Source organism: Hemiscyllium ocellatum, chromosome 11 (genome assembly GCF_020745735.1).
Source record: "Hemiscyllium ocellatum isolate sHemOce1 chromosome 11, sHemOce1.pat.X.cur, whole genome shotgun sequence".
Taxonomy (NCBI): Eukaryota; Metazoa; Chordata; class Chondrichthyes; order Orectolobiformes; family Hemiscylliidae; genus Hemiscyllium; species Hemiscyllium ocellatum.
The window spans coordinates 59,999,232-60,019,980 of record NC_083411.1 but is presented as its reverse complement, the minus strand read 5'-3'; the positions used below and the strand labels follow the sequence as shown (position 1 = coordinate 60,019,980).

General features: G+C 44.8%; 1 pseudogene; it reads right to left on the bottom strand.

The window, feature by feature from the left end:
- The window catches only part of LOC132820025 (sodium- and chloride-dependent neutral and basic amino acid transporter B(0+)-like), a 174,068-nt pseudogene extending 155,676 nt beyond the window's left edge, over positions 1-18,392 (bottom strand).
- Between the last annotated feature and the right edge of the window lie 2,357 nt (positions 18,393-20,749).

The following is a 20,749-nucleotide window of genomic DNA, read 5'->3' as shown; positions in this document are numbered from 1 at the left end:
GAGCTTGGCTAGGGGTGCAGCAAGTTCTGGAGCACAGACGTTCAGTACTATTGCCAGAATGATGTCAAGGCCCATAGGTTTTGCAGTATCCAGTGCATTGAACTGTATTTTGTTATCTCATGGAGTGAATCAAATTGGCTGAAGGCTGGCATCTGTAATGTTGGGGACAAGTAGAGAACATTGAGATGGATCATCCACTCAGCACTTCAGCCTTACCTTTTGCACTGATGTGTTGGGCTCTTTCATCATTGAGGATGGGGACATTTGTGGAGCCTCCTCATCCAGTGAGTTGTTTAAATGTCTATCACCATTCATGATTGGATGTGGCAGGACAGCAGAGTCTGGTTCAGACTGATTGGTTGCTTAGCTCTATCACATGCTGCTTATTGTGTTTGGCATGCAAGTAGCCCTGTTTAGTAGCTTCACTAGCTTGACACCTCATGTTTAGGTATGTCTAGTGCTGTTCCTGACTCCCCAACTTCACTGTCTATTGAACCAGGCTGATCCCCAGCTTGATGGTAATGCTTGAGTGGGAGAGATGCTGGGCCATGAGTTTGCAGATTGTGCTGAAGTATGTTTCTGTTGCTGATGATGGCCCACAGTGCCTGAAGTCTTAGTTGCTAAATCTGCTTGAAGTCTGTCCCATTTAGCTCAGTGATAGTGCAATACAACAGGATGGATGGTATTCTGAATGTGAAGGTGTAACTTCATCTCCACAAGGACTGTGCAGTATCACTCATACCAATACAGCCCGCAGATCGGTGACGATGAAGTCAAGTAAGTTTTTCCCTCCTATTGATTCCCTCATCACCTACCATAAACCCAGTGTAGCAGCATTGAATTTCATCAGCTATTCCCTGGACCACTCTCCCAAACTGTCGAGATCCTTCTGCAGCCTCCCCACCTCCTCAGTACTACCTGCCTGTCCGCCTAACTTCGTATCATCGGCGAACTTTGCCAGAATTCTCCCTGTCCCTTCATCCAGATCATTAATATATAAAATGAACAGCTGTGCCCCAACACTGAACCCTGCAGGACCCCGCTTGTCACCAGCTGCCATTCCGAAAAATAACCTTTTATCCCAACTCTCTGCCTTCTGTCAGACAGCCAATCCCCAACTTATGCCAGTAGCTTACCTTGAACACCAGGGGCCCTCACCTTACTCTGCAGCCTCCTGTGAGGCACCTTATCAAAGGCATTTTGGAAGTGTACATAGATGACATCCACTGGGTTTCCCTGGTCTACCTACTTGTTACCTCTTCAAAGAATTCTAACAGGTTTGTCAGGCATGACTTTCCCTCACTAAATCCATGCTGACTTGTTCTAATCTGAACCTGCACTTCCAAGAATTTAGAATATCCGTCCTTAACGATGGATTCTAGAATTTTACCTACAACCAAGGGTAGGCTCATCGGCCTATAATTTTCCATCTTCTGTCTTGATCCTTTCTTGAACAAGGGAGTTACAATAGCAATTTTCCAATCATCTGGAACTTTCCTGACTCCAGTGATGTTTGAAAGATCACATTCAGCGCCTCCGCTATTTCTACAACTCAATCCTCAGTCGATTGGCGAGGATGAAGTCAAGTATGTTTTTCACTCCTGTTGGTTTCCTCACCACCTACCACAGACCCAGTGTAGCAGTGAAGTTCTTTAGGACATAACCACCTTGATCAGTAGTGCTACTGCTGAGCCAGTCTTGATGGTCAATGTTGAAATCCCCCACCTAAAGGACATGTTGTGCCCTTGCCACCCTCAATGCTTCCTCCAAGTTTGTTCAGCATTGAGGACTACTGATTCATCAGCTGAGGGAGGATGGTATGTGATAATCAGCAGGACCTTTTTGCCCCCTTTTTAACCTGAAGCCATGAGACTTCAAGGGTCTGGCGTCAATTTTGCAGACTCCCAGGGCAACTCCCTCCTGACTGTTCACTAGCTAGATAGGATGTCAGCTGGGCAGGAGGTCAGATTGACAGTAGAGGCCAGCGGTCAGTTCTGTCGAGGATGTGGAGTCACAGACAGACAGGACAGGGAAGAAGGCTTTTGGCATACTGTCTTTCATCAGTCAGGGCACTGAGTATAAATGCTGGGAAGTTATGTTGCACTTGTACAGATTGTTGGTGAGGCCACATTTGGAGTGTTATGCTCAGTTTTGGTCTCCTTGCTAGAGGAAGGATGTTGTTAAACTGGGAAGAGTTCAGAAGAAATTTACAGGGATGGTGCCAGGATGCAATGGTCTGAGTTATCGGGAAAGGTTGAACAACCTAAGACTTTTTTCTTTAGAGCTGAAGAGATTGAGGAAGTTTGTTATAGAAATGTATAATATCATGATAGGCATGGATAGAGTGAATGCACTCTGTCTTTTTTCCAGAATTGGGGAATCGAGGACAGGAGGGCATCGGTTTAAGGTTAGAGGGGAAAGAATAAAAGGGACCCTGAGGGGGACGTTTTGACGCAGAGGGTGGAATGCATCTGGAATGAGCTGCCAGCAGAAGGTTGATTACATTAACAACATCAAAAGGTATTTAGACAAGTACATAGATAGGAAAGGTTTAGAAGGAAATGGCTAAGTGCAGCGAAATGGGGTTAGCATGGATGGACAGTTTGGTAGGCATGGACCAATTTGGACCAAAGGGCTTGTCTCCATGCTGTAGGATTCTATGACTCTATGTTAATGTTGGGTTGGGTTGGGTCACATTTGACTGATGCAAGGAGTTGCTAGGTAGATGTCAACTCAGATCTGATGGATGTGGGGGTTTGGAGCGGGTCTGGACATGGCAGGGGTGTTAGATTTAATAATCTAACTTTCCTGATTAATTATTTTACTTAAATTCATCAGTACCTTCTGAAATTTCCGATGTAAATAGAGACTTTTGGAGTGTTCCAAGAATCGGAGAATTGTCTAGTGGAAAATCCAGTTTCCTGGGCAATACCTTCAGAGTGTGCTAGAATGGGGATTCCACAGAATATTCATGGTGACTCATCGTTGACACCAAATAATGACTGGCCTGCGTAAAATCCTTGACTTTATATCATTATAATAAATGTCTGCTGGTTTCTCTGATAGCATGATATCCAGACTCAGTCTCTTATGTTATGATGGATAATATATAAGCATATATATACATTACTGGAGGCAAACTAAGATCGAAATAAAGATAAGTAATAACCGTAATCCAGGAGATAATGAAGTTCATTGATAACTCACTGTGAGATTGTAAAGTAGGTACAGCAACTTTGTTTTAGCTAGCACCTTATCAATGGGTATTCCTGATAAACCGACCAAAATTACGTGTTCAATATTGTGATCCATCATGATGTCCGTGTATTTCTGCTGTAAGTAAAGTCTAACAGTGATTCCACTAGCATGCTACAAAGACTGATTGAAACTTTATTCTTTTGTGTTTTCTATCCTTGTTTTAATCTTAACATCTGTCGATATTGCTGACAAGGACTTTATTATCTTAACTCCAAAGGAATCTTCCATAAAACTTGTAATGAATCAACCTATGCCTATTTAAACTGAAAATGTGGTCTACTCTGACTTGAACTAGACAAATGAAAAAGGGGCTACATGAGTTTTATTAATCTACTGTTTATTGAAAATGCTGGGAACAATCTGGGTCTTAATGACATTCTGTTGTGTTTTTAGAATTATTTCAGTTTTAGGAATTTAGCAATATAAAGTATTTAAAGGTATAAAAGTATAATGCTTTTTACTCCTGATGAGAAATGGGCCACAGATTCAAACTACAACCTGTAATGAGACAATCTGATTTGCTCAAAAGTCACTTGAATTAATTTCAACCACCACTTTGCACTTTAGTATTTAACTGTGCCAATGTCCAGACTGTAACATTTCTAACCCCTGCACAATTGTTAGGATGTCAGAAAACACACAAGACCAGGCTATAGTCCAGCAGGTTTATTTGAAATCAGAAGCTTCTGGGGTTCTGCTGCTTCATCAGGTGAAGGTTAAACCTGTTGGATCATAACCTGGAGTTGTTGCATTCTGACTTTGCCTACTCCAGTCAAACACCGGCACCTCCACATCAATTGTTACGATGGGAAGCACTGACAAGAGCAATATCCAAGCCAACAGTCCTTAAAGATCATTGAAATGCTCCCTCTGCATTTCTATCCCCTTAATTCAAATTCCAGACAGTACCTCCTCCATTTTTGTAAGCCAGGAAAGGGAATCTCCAGACATTGCCTAGACCCACAGCACAGCCAATCATCGAGAGCAAGTAGTCAGTCTTCGAGGACCGGTTACCTCTCTTCACATTTTCATCATTTCTGTTCACTGCTGGATTGGCAGCACTCTTGGGGCAAAGAAAGGAATTGACTAAATTAGAAAGTAGATTTTCTCAATCTAAACTTAAGCACTTAGTTCAACTCTTCCCCACTGTAAAAACATTTCTTCATTCCCCAGTTAACAGCAATCACTTAGTAGTTTGGAAACAAGACGGGTGACTGCAGTTCACAAAAGCTAAAATCCCCAAAGAATCAGCACTTCTCAGGATTTTACATGAGTGTAATTTCATGTTTTGCTAAAATACTCACTGTATCTATTGGAGAGTGTGTTTCCTGTTCATTCTGTGAGAATTCAGATAAAGCCAACTCCCTCTGGTCCATCTTCAGACAGCCATGAATACTTTCTTCGCTTGCTCAGGAGCTGGATGTAAACCTTAAGGAGCAAATCTTGCCCGAAGATGTTCTATCTTTCCAAAATTCCAGGACTGTCATTAAGAACAGTTCAGCCTTTCACCAAGTAAATGACTGGTGAGAATGACAAGATGTGTCCAAAAGGGCAAGATCTAGTTGCTCAGGTCTGGGTGATGTCCACATTTCCTGACTATTTCTGATGCAATCTCCACACTAAAAATAATAGAATTTCAGGTTTGTTTCAGAATACTCAATGTCGGAATTTATCTATTTTGCATCACATATTTCTCACCAATGCTTTGAAATGAGGAGGTCACACAATATAGAGAGAGGCCATGGCATGAATCAGCGTCTGCAGCTTTCACCGTGGGGTGGCTGTTACTCTGCACTACCTCAATGTTTCCAATTGACCAGGAATCTCTCCTACTATCCCTGCCTGCCATACAATTATCAGAAAGATTCAAAGATTGACTATTGAGTGACCATTCAGATTGAGGCTGAATGCAGCGCCAATATTTTGAAGTCTTGAGATTTCAAAGGACTTTGTCAGAGTGAACCAGACACAGGGGATTTGCTGTTGGGAAAATTAAAAATCCCATTCAGTTCCCTCACAGTCAGCTGGGGCATCATGACCAGGGCCTCCAAGCCCTCCGTTTCTTCCTCTACCAATGTTCCCAACAGTACCCTTCCATCGACACTCTCATTCGTTTGGCCAAACTGGTCCTGACACTTAACAATTTCTCCTTCGAATCCTCCCACTTCCTCCAGACCAAAGGGGTAGCCATGGGCACCCGAATGGGCCCCAGCTATGCCTGTCTCTTTGTTGGCTACGTAGAACAGTCCATCTTCCGTAATTACACCAGCACCACTCCCCACCTCCTCCTCCGCTACATTGATGGCTGCATTGGCACCACCTCGTGCTCCCGCAAGGAGGTTGAGCAATTCAACAACTTCACCAAAACATTCCACCCTGATTTTAAATTTACCTGGACCATCTCTGACACCTCCCTCTCCTTCCTGGACCTCTCCATCTCCATTAATGACGACCGACTTGACACTGACATTTTTTACAAACCTACCGACTTCCACAGCTACCTGGATTACACCTCTTCCCACCCTACCTCCTGCAAAAATGCCAGCCTATATTTCCAATTCCTCCGCCTCCGCCATATCTGCTCCCATGAGGACCAGTTCCACCACAGAACACAACAGATGGCCTCCTTCCAATTTCCCTTCCCACGTGGTTAATGATGCCCTCCAACGCATCTCGTCTACACCCCTCACCTCTGCCCTCAGACCCCACCCCTCCAACTGTAACAAGGACAGAACCCCTCTGGTGTTCACCTTCCACCCTACCAACCTTTGCATAAACCAAATCATCCAATGACATGTCCGCCACCTCCAAACGGACCCCACCACCAGGGATATATTTCTCTCCCCACCCCTTTCCGCCTTCCACAAAGACCATTTCCTCCGTGACTACCTGGTCAGGTCCACGCCCCCCTACAACCCACCCTCCCATGCTGGCACCTTCCCCTGCCACTGCAGGAATTGCAAAACCTGCGCCCACACCTCCTCCCTCACCTCCATCCAAGGCCCTAAAGGAGCCTTCCACATCCATCAAAGTTTTACCTGCACATCCACCAATATCATTTATTGTATCCATTGGTCCTCTCTATATTGGGAAGACTGGACGCCTCCTTGCAGAGCACTTTAGGGAATATCTCTGGGACACCTGCACCAATCAACCCCACTGCCCTGTGACCCAACATTTAATCTCCCCCTCCCACTCTGCCAAGGACATGGACGTCCTGGGCCTCCTTCACCGCTGCTCCCTCACCACCCAATGCTTGGAGGAAGAATGCCTCATCTTCCGCCTCGGAACACTTCAACCCCAGGGCATTAATGTGGACTTCAACAGTTTCCTCATTTCTCCTTCCCCCACCTCACCCCAGTTCCAAATTTCCAGCTCAGCACTGTCCCCATGACTTGTCCTACCAGCCTATCTTCTTTTCAATCTATCCACTCGACCCTCCTCCCTGACCTATCACCTTCAACACCTCCCCCACTCACCTATTGTACTCTATGCTACTTTCTCCCCACCCCCACCCTTCTCTCATTTATCTCTCTACCCTTCAGGCACTCTGCCTGTATTACTGATGAAGGGCTTTTGCCTGAAACATCGATTTTACTGCTCCTCAGATGCTGCCTGAACTGCTGTGCTTTTACAACACCACTAATCCAGCATCAGAAATTTCACATGGTCTGACAAATCTCTATCAACGGAATATATATGTTATATGTTTTTGGAGATATTTCCCTGGTGCCAGGATCAAGGATGTCTCAGAGAGGGTGCAAAATGTTCTCAAGGAGGAGGGGTACCAGCAAGAGGTCATTGTCCATATTGGAACCAATGACATAGGAAGGGGAAAGGTTGAGATTCTGAAGGGAGATTACAGAGAATTAGGCAGGAATTTAAAAAGGAGGTCCTCAAGAGTAGTAATATCTGCATTACTCCCAGTGCTATGAGCTAGTGAGAGCAGGAATAGGAGGATAGAGTAGATGAATGCATGGCTGAGGAGCCAGTGTATGGGAGAAGGATTCACATTTTTTTGGATCATTAGAATCTCCTTTGGGGTAGAAGTGACCTGTACAAGAAGGACGGATTGCACCTAATTTGGAAGGGGACTAATATACTGGCAGGGAAATTTGCTTGAGCTGCTCGGGAGGATTAAAACTAGTAAGGTGGGGGTTAGTGGGGTGGGACCCAGGGAGATAGTAAGGAAAGAGATCGATCTGAGATGGGTACAGTTGAGAATAGAAGCAAGTCAAACAGGGCAGGCAGGGACAAGATAGGACTAATAAATTAAACGGCATTTATTTCAATGCAAGGGGCCTGACAGGGAAGACAGCTGAACTCAGGGCATGATTAGGAATGTGCGTCTAGGATAGAAAGGGAGGCAAGACAGGAGGGGGAGTGGCATTTGTGATAAGGGATAGCAGGACAGCTGTGCTGAGGGAGGATATTCCTGGAAATATATCCAGGGAAGTTATTTAGGTGGAACTGAGAAATAAGAAAGGATGATTACCTTATTGGGATTGTATTATAGACCTCCTAATAGTCAGAGAGAAATTGAGAAACAAACTTGCAAGGAGATCTCAGTTTTCTGCAAAAATAATAGGGTGGCTATGGTCGGGGATCTTAACTTTCCAAACGTGGACTGGGACTGCCATAGTGTTAAGGGTTTAGATGGAGAGGAATTTGTTAAGCGCATTACAAGAAAATTTTCTGATTCAGTATGTGGATGTACCTACTAGGGAAGGTGCAAAACTTGATCTACTCTTGGGAAATAAGGCAGGGCAGGTGACTGAGGTGTCAGTGGGGGAGCACTTTGGGGCCAGTGACCATAATTCTATTAGATTTAAAACTGTGATGGAAAAGGATAGATCAGATCTAAAAGTTGAATTTTTAAATTGGAAAAAGGCCAATTTTGACAGTATTAGGCAAGAACTTTCAAAAGCTGATTGGGGGTAGATGTTCGCAGGTAAAGGGACGGCTGGAAAATGGGAAGCCTTCAGAAATGAGATAATGAGAATCCAGAGAAAGTATATTCCTGTTAGGGTGAAAGGAAAGGCTGGTGGTATAGGGAATGCTGGATTACTAACGAAATTGCGGACTTGGTTAAGAAAAAGAAGGAAGCATATGTAAGGTATAGACAGGATAGATCGAGTGAATCCTAAGAAGAGTATAAAGGCAGTAGGAGTATACTTAAAAGGGAAAGCAGGAGGGTAAAAAGGGGACATGAAATAGCTTTGGCAAATAGAATTCAGGAGAATCCAAAGGGTTTTTACAAATACATTAAGGACAAAAGGGTAACAAGGGAGAGAGTAGGGCCCCTCAAAGATCAGCAAGGCGGCCAGTGAGCCTGAAGTCGGTGGTGGGCAAGTTGTTGGAGAGAATCCTGAGGCACAGGATATACATGTATTTGGAAAGGCAAGGACTAATTAGGGATAGTCAGCATGATTTTATGCGTGGGAAATCATGTCTCACAAACTTGATTGAGTTGTTTGAAGAAGTAACAAAGAGGATTGATGAGGGCAGAATGGTAGATGTGATCTATATGAACTTCAGTACGGTGTTCGACAAAGTTCCCCATGGAAGACTGGTTAGCAAGGTCAGATCTCATGGAATACAGGGAGAACTAGCCATTTGGATATGGAACTGTTTCAAAGGTAGAAGACAGAGGGTGGTGGTGGAGGGTTGTTTTTCAGTCTGGAGGCCTGTGACCAGTGGAGTGCCACAATGATCGGTGCTGGGTCCTCTACTTATTGTCATTTACATAAATGATTTGGATGCAAGCATAAGAGGTCTAGTTAGTAAGTTTGCAGATGACACCAAAATTGGAGGTGTAGTGGACAAAGAAGAAGGTTACCTCAGATTACAACAGGATCTTGACCAGATGGGCCAATGGGCTGAGAAGTGGCAGATGGAATTTAATTCAGATAAATGCGAAGTGCTGCATTTTGGGAGGCCAAATCTTAGCAGGACTTATACACTTAATGGTAAGGTCCTAGGGAGTGTTGCTGAACAAAGAGATCTTGGAGTGCAGGTTCATAGCTCCTTGAAAGTGGAGTCGCAGGTCGATAGGATAGTGAAGAAGACATTTGGTATGCCTTCCTTTATTGATCCGAGTATTGAGTACAGGAGTTGGGAGCTCATGTTGCTGCTGCACAGGACATTGATTAGGCCACTGTTGGAATATTGCATGCAATTCTGGTCTCCTTCATATCGGAAAGATGTTGTGAAACTTGAAAGGGTTCACAAAAGATTTACAAGGATGTTGCCAGGTTTGGAGGATTTGGTCTATAGGGAGAGGCTGAACAGGCTGGGGCTGTTTTCCCTGGAGCATCAGAGGCTGAGGGGTGACCTTTTAGAGATTTACAAAATTATGAGGGGCATGGATAAGATAAATAGACAAAGTCTTTTCCCTGGGGTGTGGGAGTCCAGAACTAGAGGGCATAGGTTTAGGGTGAGAGGGGAAAGATATAAAAGAGACCTAAGGGGCAACTTTTTCACACAGAGGGTGGTACATGTATGGAATGAGCTACCAGAGGAAGTGATGGAGGCTGGTACAACATTTAAAAGGCATTTGGATGGGTGTATGAATAGGAAGTGTTTGGAGGTTCGGGCGCTTGCAGGTGGGACTAGATTGGATTAGGATATCTGGTTGGCATGGACGAGTTGGACCGCAGGTTCTGTTTCTATGCTGGACATCTCTATGACTCAATGACTCTCGGTGTTCCTGCTATAATGTGCGTTTTGTCATTGCGGTTTGGCTACAATGTGATTAATTAATTATGGGTGATGTTTGGATAATGTGAAGTTTCTCTTGAGCAGATTTTCTGTAGCAATCTACAACACAATTCTCTGTAACAATTTCAATAGCACGATTTTCTGTAGTGCGGAGTTCCAGAAGAACGCAACGGCTGCATTACAGCAAAACAACCTGTATCTAGATGCATCTGCTCCAAGCTCAGCGAGGTTACTCTCGTTTTTAAAATTATTTCACAAGATGTTAGCATCTTCACATTTGTTGCCCATTCTGGATTACCCTGATAATGAGTGACCTGTTGACCAGGAGGACCTGTTAACTAACAAAAGATAGTTAACTGTTAATCGCAATGCTGTGCAGTCACACGTAGGCCAGACCTAGCAATCATGAGAAATATTGTTTGACAATGACTCTGGTGAAGCAGGTAGGTGTCTGCAATAACTGATGGTTGTTTTATGGCATCATTCAATTCCAGATTCTATTAATCACATGGAAACCTCACAAACCATTGTGATGAAATATGGAGATGTGGGCACCATGGTGGTTCAGTGGTTAGCACTGTTGTCTCACTCACCAGGAACTCAGGTTTGATTCCAGCCTTGGCTGACTGTCTCTGAGGAGTTTGCACATTTTCCCCGTGTCTCTGTGGGTTTCCTCTGGGTGCTCTGGTTTCCTGCAACAATCCAAGCAAGCTAGATGAATTGGCCATGCTAAATTGCCCGTAGTGTTCAGGGATGTATAGGCTAGGTGCATGAGTCAGGGGTAAATATAGGATAAATGGGTAGGGGAATGGGTCTGGTTGGGTTACTCTTTGGAGATTCGATGTGGACTTGTTGGGCCAAAGGGCCTGTTTCCATACTGTATGGATACTACGATTCTATGACTCACAGCTTTTGGCAGTGTTGGGTACTTGTTTCCCTGATAATAGGAATAACCAGACAGGGAACTGCACAATGCCTTCGTGAAGTCTTTATTGCAGAAGTATGGCGTTAATGGTACATAGCAAGGTGATGCAAAGCACATCTGTCTGTGTTTTGCTCACATTCTTATACATTATTTCTTCATTCAATGCTCTCCCTTTACCCAATCCTCAGCCTCCACTTGCTCTGAGTACTTCTAACCAATCACATCTTACATGTCCAATCACAAAATGTTTCTCTATGTCCTACGATTATCTGCTAAGTTAAGCATGACCAAAATTTACTCATCAACACAACTTGTTCTGATTGTGATTGCCAGATGTTTCCTTTACAGGGTACTCGATATTTTGTTTGTCAACTGTACTGCTATAGTTAGCAACTGAGGGAATTTAAAATTCTCATAAAGTTATAGAGCACGGAAACAGACCCTTTGATCCAACTCATCCATGCTAACTATGTTTCCCAAACTAAACTAGTTCCACTTGCCTGCGTTTGGCCCTTTTGATTCCAATCACATTGTACATTATGAATCATTACCCATATGCAGCAGTCAGTATTCGCTTCTTCTGATGTCATAACTTAGGAGGGTTAAGGGCACGAGGAAAACAACATTTGATACATACATATAAAGCAAGAATAACAACAAGAAAGATGTTAATCTCCTGGAGGATAGATGTTTCAAGTGATCCTGACCAGTTATAGCCCAATTCTATATGGTACTTGAAAGGAGTTGTCTAAGTTTGTCGACCTCCTTGTGAATATGAGCAGCTGAATTTATGATCTCTTCAGAATTGGCCAGAATGTAGGTACAACACTCTTTTCCTACGTGGGCACAGGTCCGTCCTTTCTCAGATAGTAGCCAATCCAGGGCCATTTTGTAATTTTGTAATGTTCTTGTTCGAATAGCAACCATTTCTACATTACTCTTATCAAGGGCTTGGGAGGTGTCATGAACTACTTGTTCCAATATGGAATAGAGTAATTGAATCTCAGAAAAGGATTTATATGCAGCATATGGCCAATATCAAAGGTCAAAGAACTTGTCTATCTTAGAGTTGCAACGTTTATGGAGAATAAGGGATGAAAGGTAGAGTATGACACAAAAAAGGGACTAAAACAGCTAAATAAACAGAAACCAGATCATGACAGAGGTAACCACGTGGTAAGCATTATGTCCGCAAACAAAAAAAAGTACCATTGCACAGGATAAACTGAGTTATATAGTTCGGGAGCCAGGTGTGGTCAAAAGTTTCTGCTGATGTGAGATAATAAATTTAAGTTTAAATGGAAGACAAGCATCAGATGTGCCATTAAAATATTAGGTACAATTACTCTGACCTGCAAACCAACCCTTCGGCTTAAATCAAGTGAGACAAATAGAACATAACGGTTTTCCCACCATTGATGTATTAGTGATGGTGATACGGACGGTATTAAATTGAGGTTGATTCCAGCATTCAAATGCCGAAACACTGTACCCTGTCAATTCCCACATACCTCTGGTGCCATTAATTTCCACCCAATATATCCCTTTCTCTGTGGAAGATGTGGCAGCAATGTGGGATTCGTTCTGGAGAGTGACCCATTCAGCCACTGCAGATACATTAAAAGGCATGGGTCTAAGGGGATACCGTCCTTTGAATGTATGGGAATATGAGAGCAAACCCAGCACTGGAGACATTCGTATGTCCAGGATAAACATAAGACATGCACAAAAAAGTATTCGCATACAACTTGTGCCTGACAGTGCATGTTCATGTGACCCAAGAGATCAAAACAATTACGAGTTCCAAAAATAAAAACTTTGTCACAATGGGGCAGGGGTGTTAGCCCTTTTGACATGTGATGCATGAATCCAAGCCTTCCTGCCCTGCATATTCATGGCTGAAGGTGATAGGAGAAGAACTTGATACCGACCTTCCCACTTGGCACCCAACGGTTCTTTGTGTATTTTCTTAACGTAGACCCACTTGCCGGGAATGATGTCGTGAACACCTTTAGGGGAATCTCCTCAAGCTGCTGACACCTGTTGGGAAGCAAAATGAACAGAATCGGTTAGATCCTGAAATACTTTAACAATGAATCACTCAATAGTTGACAATCTGCTGTTCTAAGATCAATTGTATCAGGTAAAGACATGAGTCTACCAGTTATCACCTCAGAAGGGCTCATACCTGTGGTTTAATTAGGGATAGCTCAAATGCTACATCATACCAGAGGCAGAGCTTGAGGCCAAGGCAATCCTTCCTGATGATAGTTAGCCGAGTGTTGGTTCAGAATCCGATTTGTGTGTTCCACCTGTCGCAGTGACTGAGGGTGATTAGGCCAATGCAATTCCCACTTAATACTCAGCAGTCTCTACACTTCCTGGCACAATGCATCTACAAATTGAGTCTCTTGGTCCAAATCTATACAACTTGGGAGTCCCCATCGGGGAATGTATTCCTTACAGAGGGCTGTAGTGGTATGATTGGACGTGGCTTGCCAAGTGGGAGATGCTTCCACCCAGCTTGACAATTTGTTAAGAGTGACTCAAACCTCGAAATATCCTTGACATTTTGGTCGGGATATCGAAGAAGATGTTGGAAGAGCCCAGCAGGTGCCAGAGGTCTCAATTGTGCAATCACTGTGGTTGGTCCAGGATTATTTTTGCATGTTGCGCAACGATTTGCCACAAATAGCGTATGTTACTTGAATCCTGTTCCTCACTAACTCTTTTAGAGCCTTGCCATCATCTGTAATGGAAACAAATGTCCCCACCAATAAATTTTCTGTGCCAGAAATGTCATTAGTATTCGTGGTGTTCTTTTTATTTTTTCCCTTTCTTTTGTTTTTTTTAACCCCCACACTACCGCCTAACTGCGGTAGTGCTTATTTTTTCCCCTGCACCCATGGTGTGTGTATGCAATTGTGAGACACAGTAAGAGACACAAGTTGCACAAATCTTTATTTAATTTCCACCACCAGGAAGAAAGGAAACACCCAAATGGCCTGTGACAAGCAGTGCCCTTCACATCAAAGGGCAATGCTGTGTGATCAAACAGTGAAGGGGAGGGCAGGGACTAAATCAAAATAGAGTTGGAGGGGGAAATGATGCACCCCACTCCCTGCGGCGCCCACCTCTCCCTGAACAACTCCAGGGTGTTGGTGGACACCGCGTGCTCCTTCTTCAAGGACACCCGGGCCCTAACGTAACCGCGGAATAGGGGCAGGCAGTCGGCCCTAACGACCCCCTCCACGGCCCGTTGCCTGGACCTGTTTATGGCCAGTTTGGCCAGGCCCAGGAGCAGACCCACGAGGAGGTCTTCAGACCTGCCCTCCCTCCTCCGCACCGGGTGTCCGAAGATCAGGAGCGTGGGACTGAAGTGCAACCAAAAGCAGAGGAGGAGGTTTTTCAGAAAATCAAAAAGGGAGTTCAAACGCCCACACCCAATATACACATGGTCCACGGACTCCACAGCGCCACAGAACAAACAGTTGGGCTGGGAATCCATGAACCACCGCAAACTGCGGTTGCAGGGGATTGCTGCATGCAGCACCCTCCACCCCAGATCCCCGAGAGAAAGGGGGAGGACTCCCGCGTAGAGGGCCCTCCACTGGGGATCCCCACCGTCCGGTGGCAAATGGGCACGCCAGGGCGTGTCCGGACGGTGGATGATGGAGAAGAGGTGGACGGTGTGCAGCAGCAGTCGATACAAGGCCCGCCTTTTCACCCCCTGAAAAGAAACAAAATTAAAATTCCGGAGGTGGCTCAGGTTGTGGGGCACAGGCTCCCGCGGGAAGTACGGGACCTTGGGGCCACGGTGAAATTCCGTCCGGGCTGGGGTGAGCGCGGACGGGATCCCACTGCACACCTGAGCATCCTCCAACTGGTGCACTACGTCGGGCCCGAGCAACGCCGTTTTAAGGCGTCGGATGACGGTGGCCACGTACCGGACATCTACCGCTGCCCTGCTCGCTATGTTTGCGGCAATGTCCAGCCCAGGCCCCCGGCACCCAGCACGTCCCCGACCCTGGTCACCCTCGTCGCCACGCCTCCCCTCCGACAGCCACTCGAATCCGCAAGCACGGAGGTGCGGATTCCTGAGCAACTGCTCCCTGACGACAGCCGCTACTTCTGCCGGTGGGTAGGCGCGGCGCGATTCGACCATGTTCCAGACAGTGATCAGGTCCTGGTAAAAGACAGGCAGCACCTTGAGGGCGACCTCCAAACCGTCACGGTCGACGAACAGGAGCTGCGTGTCGTAGTTGAGGTTACGCACCTGGCGGAAAAAATACGTCGCCAGGGCGCACCACCTAGGAGGAGGCTCGACGTAAAGGTATCGCTGCAAGGTCTGAAGGAGGAAGGTCGCGACCTGGGTGCGGACGCACACCAGCGACTGACTGCCCTCCTCAATAGGGAGACTCAGAACCTGCGCAGCGACCCAGTGCATCTTTTTGTCCCAGAAGAAGTTGACCAACGTTCTCTGGATGTCAGCGACAAAGCCAGGAGGAGGGACCAAAGTGACCAGCCGGTACCACAGCATGGCGGCCACCAGCTGGTTTATGACTAGCACTCGGCTCCTGTAAGATAGCACTCAGAGCAGTCCTGTCCAGCGGCCTAGGCGAGCCGAGACTTTGGCCTCCAGCTCCTAGTATTCATGGTGTTACCGGTTTATTGGTCTCTCTGCCTTCAAACACCATTAACCACACACTTCAATGCATGCCCACTTTTCTTCCCATGAACACTGTCCCTTCATTGTCTTTAAATCTTGTCACTTGCGACTAAAGTCTGCAATTTAGTTATTACTGTCTCTTGTCAGCCATTACCTTCAGAGGCTGCCTTTCTAGCAGCTTCAAAAACAGTGAGAATTCCATGGGATTTTCTTTATTATGGACTTTACAGTTTAAAATGCAGACTTCTTGTGGTAATTGTACGGCATTTCGGAGATTATGAGCTTCACCCCCAATTCTAATTGGGGTTCCTGCAGCTAAGAGCACTTTGCTGTGCTGAAGTGCTCGCTGACAGACCTCCTTGGGCTATGACTTCATGCAGGCTAGTAACAGCCCAGCTGGCGTTCTGAGTACCATTCTCAACAAACAAAGATATGTCTATGAAGATAACTCAATCTGGATTCTGCAAGGGTTCCTTAGCCACCCGAGCTGCTGCAGAATTTCCGCACAATCATGTTCGCCTTTGACCTAATCAGTCTCTTCCCCTCCTCCTCCTCCCCACCCTCCCAACTCCCCCACCAATTGGTTCTGCGGGGTTGGGAGCAAAATTGGACTGAACTGGCGGCAACAAGGTGGAGGTTGAGAGCTTCCAAGAGGGTGGGAGGCCTGATTCATAGACAACATGGCAAGGACTGTGTGAGGGCACTTCACAATCAGTTTCTGATTCAACACAGGATGCTGTGGCTATTAGCACCTTGGAGGTACCTTTCGTAGCTCTCAAACGGCTACCCCATCCCAGCGCCACTGGGTCCAACCGAGCATAACACAATAGTAGCTAATGGGCCAATGTCTGTCACTGTTTTCCTGGGGCAGTACAGCTTTCATATAACTGTCCTTTTCATGGATATGAAGAGTGAAAAGGTCTCCTGTTATTTGAGATACCCAAAGCTGAGGCTGAGCACACAGCAGATTTTAATTTTTGGAAGGCAGAATGCTACTTTGGGGTCAGTCTGCTTGGATTCACTCTTTTCTTTCAGGAGATCATTCAGTGGCGGAGCTAGATGTGCGCAACTACCAATCCAGTTTCACTTGAAATTACAATGACCTAGAAAAGATCTGAATTCCCGAATAGTAGTGGGTTATTTGGCTGTTCAAGTAACGGCTGTCCAGTCCTGCCTTATTTCATGTTTTCCTGCTGAAATGTTTTGTCCCAGGTATTCTACCTCTTCTTGGGCGAGTTGCACCTTCTTCAGGTTTGCCTTAAAGAGTACAAACGATCAAGGAGAATGCGTAAAACTGCCCTATGCTGTTCCTTAGTCTGGAATGCTATTTGAATATCACCCATATACTGAATCATTGTGGATGTTATCAGAGGCAATTCCCACAAATGATCTTGCAAGGCCATGTGGAATATAGTAGGGCGACTGTGAAAGCTCTGCAGTAGATGCATCCAGATGTACTGTCGTTGTTGGCTGGGAAAAGCAAACCATGGTTGTCCCTCACAGGCCAAAGGAACGGACCCAAATCCGTTGGCCATGTCTATCACTGAAAAATATTTGTATTTGGGTGAAAGAGAATTAAAAATGGCACAGGGATCTGCAACCAAGGGTGCTTTTTGGTCAATGCATTGGGTCACTTTCCGGTAATCTCCTGTCAGATGTGAAGTTCAGTCTGTCTTTTTAACCAGATGAACTATGGACTTCTACTGGTATACCTTGTTGCTCTAATCATTTGATTACAGGTAAAACATCAGCAATGGAGACAAAACTAATGGAGTATTGTTTAGTACATGCTGGGAGAACTCCAGTAAAAGTGGGTCATCTTTAACAGGTCGCAGTCATTTTTGTCCTTTGCCCAAATGGGATGATTCTGCCATTCTTCCTGTTTGAGATGTCGTATTGACCAAATAACATTAGATTAGATTACTTACAGAGTGGAAATAGGCCCTTCGGCCCAACAAATCCACACCGACCCGCCGAAGCGCAACCCACCCATACAATTACGTCTTACATAACACTACGGGCAATTTAGCATAACCAATTCACCTGACCTGCACATCTTTGGACTGTGGGAGGAAACCGGAGCATCCGGAGAAAACCCACGCAGACACGGGGAGAACGTGCAAACTCCACACAGTCGCCTGAGGCGGGAATTGAACCCGGGTCTCTGGCGCTGTGAGGCAGCAGTGCTAACCACTGTGCCACCATGCCGCCCACTAACATGGCCATTCTCAAAGTGTAACAGCAAATGTATTGAGTTAAAACATCTATCGCTAATAGGGCCTGTGGTATGGGTCTAACCCATACAGATGTAAAAATCTCGTTGGCTTCAATCTTATTGGCAGAGGCTTAGTTTTCTCAAGTCTTAGTTCTTTCCCCCCTACTCCTACAGCAGTTCTCCGCTATCCCTCCAAAGGTAAATTATGTCCATCAATTAAGGGTAAACATGTTAGTTCTGCACTAATGTCAAAAAAGGCAGTCAACTTTCCTATCACCCACCCCATCAAAATATAGCAGCTATCCAAATGGTTCTCGATGGCCGTGAAAATAATGGGCTCAAAGATGGTGATGGGTTGCTCTACTTTGTTATTAATGAGTTCTTTTACCTGAAGTTCAGTACAGCGCTGGAGCTGTTCTAATAACATAAGATGCTCGTTCAAGGACAACCTCTCCCATCCAGACTCTTTCTTATCCAGTTTGGGGCCCTGTTTTGTCAGTATTTCCCTTTTCTAAGTTGCACCTTTTAGCCAAATCACCCTCTTTTCCACAACTGTCGCACTTCCCTGGGTTTTTCTCAGTGTTAGGAGCTTCTATGGTCTGCATGGCTCTGAGCTTCAATTCTATATTTGCCCCCAGACGATTAGCTTCCTCTATTACTTCACCACAAGTGGGTGAGCTTTTATCCAAATCATGACATTGTACTTTTAACATCTTAGCTAGTTCAAACTGTAAGGCTGCTCCGAATGCAGCCTTTACTCGGACCAAATTTCGTCCTCTTTCTCTGGATTGTTATTAGGAGCTAGACCAGGAAGCTTGATCCAGACATCAACAAATCTTTCTGCAAAGTTTTTAACATCTTCACTTCCATTCTGTTGACATGCAGGTTTTTTACTCCAGTCAGTTTTAGATGGTCCAAATGTTTGCAGCCAATTGTGGATTGCCTGCCAACTGTGATTTAAAGTCTGTTCTTCCTGTCCCATGTGGTTGTTAACCCTGCAGTACAATGTTTGTCCTGCATTGTTCCCCATTGTGGCAAACAAGATTAGAACTCCATCCATAGACTGTCAGGCAGATATTTTCTTGAGTTTTTCTAATCCTTTCCATGTGTTCATACCTCCCCTCTTCAGGTGTGGCAATTCTTTGGGCCTACTTTCAACTAGTTTGTCTCATGGATTAAAATTGGATAAATTTATATCTAATCCCAAACCTCTCCCTCAATTTTTACTTTTCTTCCCTTCTGTCGTTTCCTCCATACAGGCCTCAGAACAACAGGGGGTGCCACTTATCTTCTGAACTGATGGATGTGTCAGAACTTCCCTCAGGGCAGTGGGCACCACTGATAGTACGAATCTTATCTGGGCCATCACCTGGAGGGGCTGGTTGAGGCAAGGGTTTTGGATACAATGAGGCAATCACGTAGGGAGGAGGTGACGTGTGTGACATAGTTTTAATTGTTCTAATCCCTTTTGAGTTTGTGATAATTCTTTCTCTGTGGTTTTTAATTCCTCTCAAACAGGTTTTATTTCCTCTCTTAGACTATGAATTTCTCTATCATAATTCAATTTTTCAATTATTTCTTGTCTCTATCTGAGTTGTTGTGTTACACAGAGTGACCAGCAATTTTATTTTCTTATTTTTATATGGGTAGTCTTTCCCCAGACCCATTTAATATCATCCAGGGACCACTGCCCATGGAGGGTCCATACTTTAGACAAATTTTAGTCAGAGTCGTAGGATGGTTAAGTTGTTGTTCAATATGTTCCCTTAATTTCTACAAGACTTCATCCACAACAATGTCAGGTGGTGCCTGACCACCTTTAACTTTGGTAGGTAGTTCAAATTTAGACATTATCCCTGGATTTCAGGTTAGATTTGAACCAAAATAGACTCTCTAAGAGTCATAGACAATGGCTCTCCTTTTTCTGTCCTATGTCTCAGATCGAAACTGTCTAGTAGTTTCAGATCGCGTCAGACAGGGAAAATCTTAGACCACCACTTCCCCGCTTTGGATGTTTATTACATGAAGAGTCCTTACCTCTCGGTGACGATTAGATTGAAATGATTTTCAAAACCTCTTCCCCTTTATCCTTTTGCGATCCTGCTGACTACGCCTAGTTGTTGGGTACTCATGTCCCCGATAGTAGGAATAACCAGGCAGGGATCTACACGATGTTTTCTTGAAATCTTTATTGCAGAAGCATGGTGTTAATGGTACATAGCAAGGTGATGCAAAGCAGATCTATCTGTATTTGCCTCACATTCTTATACTTTATTTTTCCATTCTATGCTCTCTTGTTTACCCAATCCTTAGTGTCCACTTATCATCCCATTTACTTCTAACCAATCACATTTTACATGTCCAACCACAAGACGTTTCTCGTTATTCTGTAGTTATCTGTTAAGCTAGGCATGACCAAAACTTGCTCATCAACATCACTTGCTCCTACCGTAATTGCCAGATGTTTCCTTTAAGGATAATTCACTTGCAACCAGTTTCATGCCTGCGGCTAATGTTTGAATTCCGATTGTCTCAACACAATAATGTCTTTCCTTTACCCTTCTCAGACTTACCCACATGAACTCTGTTGTATCCCACACAGGGGCTCCCCAATTTCAGAATGTTGGACTTACAAATGCGAGTAATTATGAACATGATCCTGTACTGATTTTCAAGTTTGAAGACCTGACATTTCTTACACTTATGAATGGCTGCTTCCCATTGTCCTGAATTGTGCTAATGACATGTAAACAAATTGACCTGGGAGCTGCCTGTATATTCCTCTCTTACCATGTCTGTGCTTTTTGATATGCCATTAATTATCGCAATTGATCCCTTGACACCACTAGATAGTTTGACACCCTTTGCATAAATATTGGCCCCAGTGCAGTTCAGACTATCCCAATGGTACAGCTGCACCTTTCCCTAGTGCAAATGGCGCACAGATCAGAGTGCATTTCTC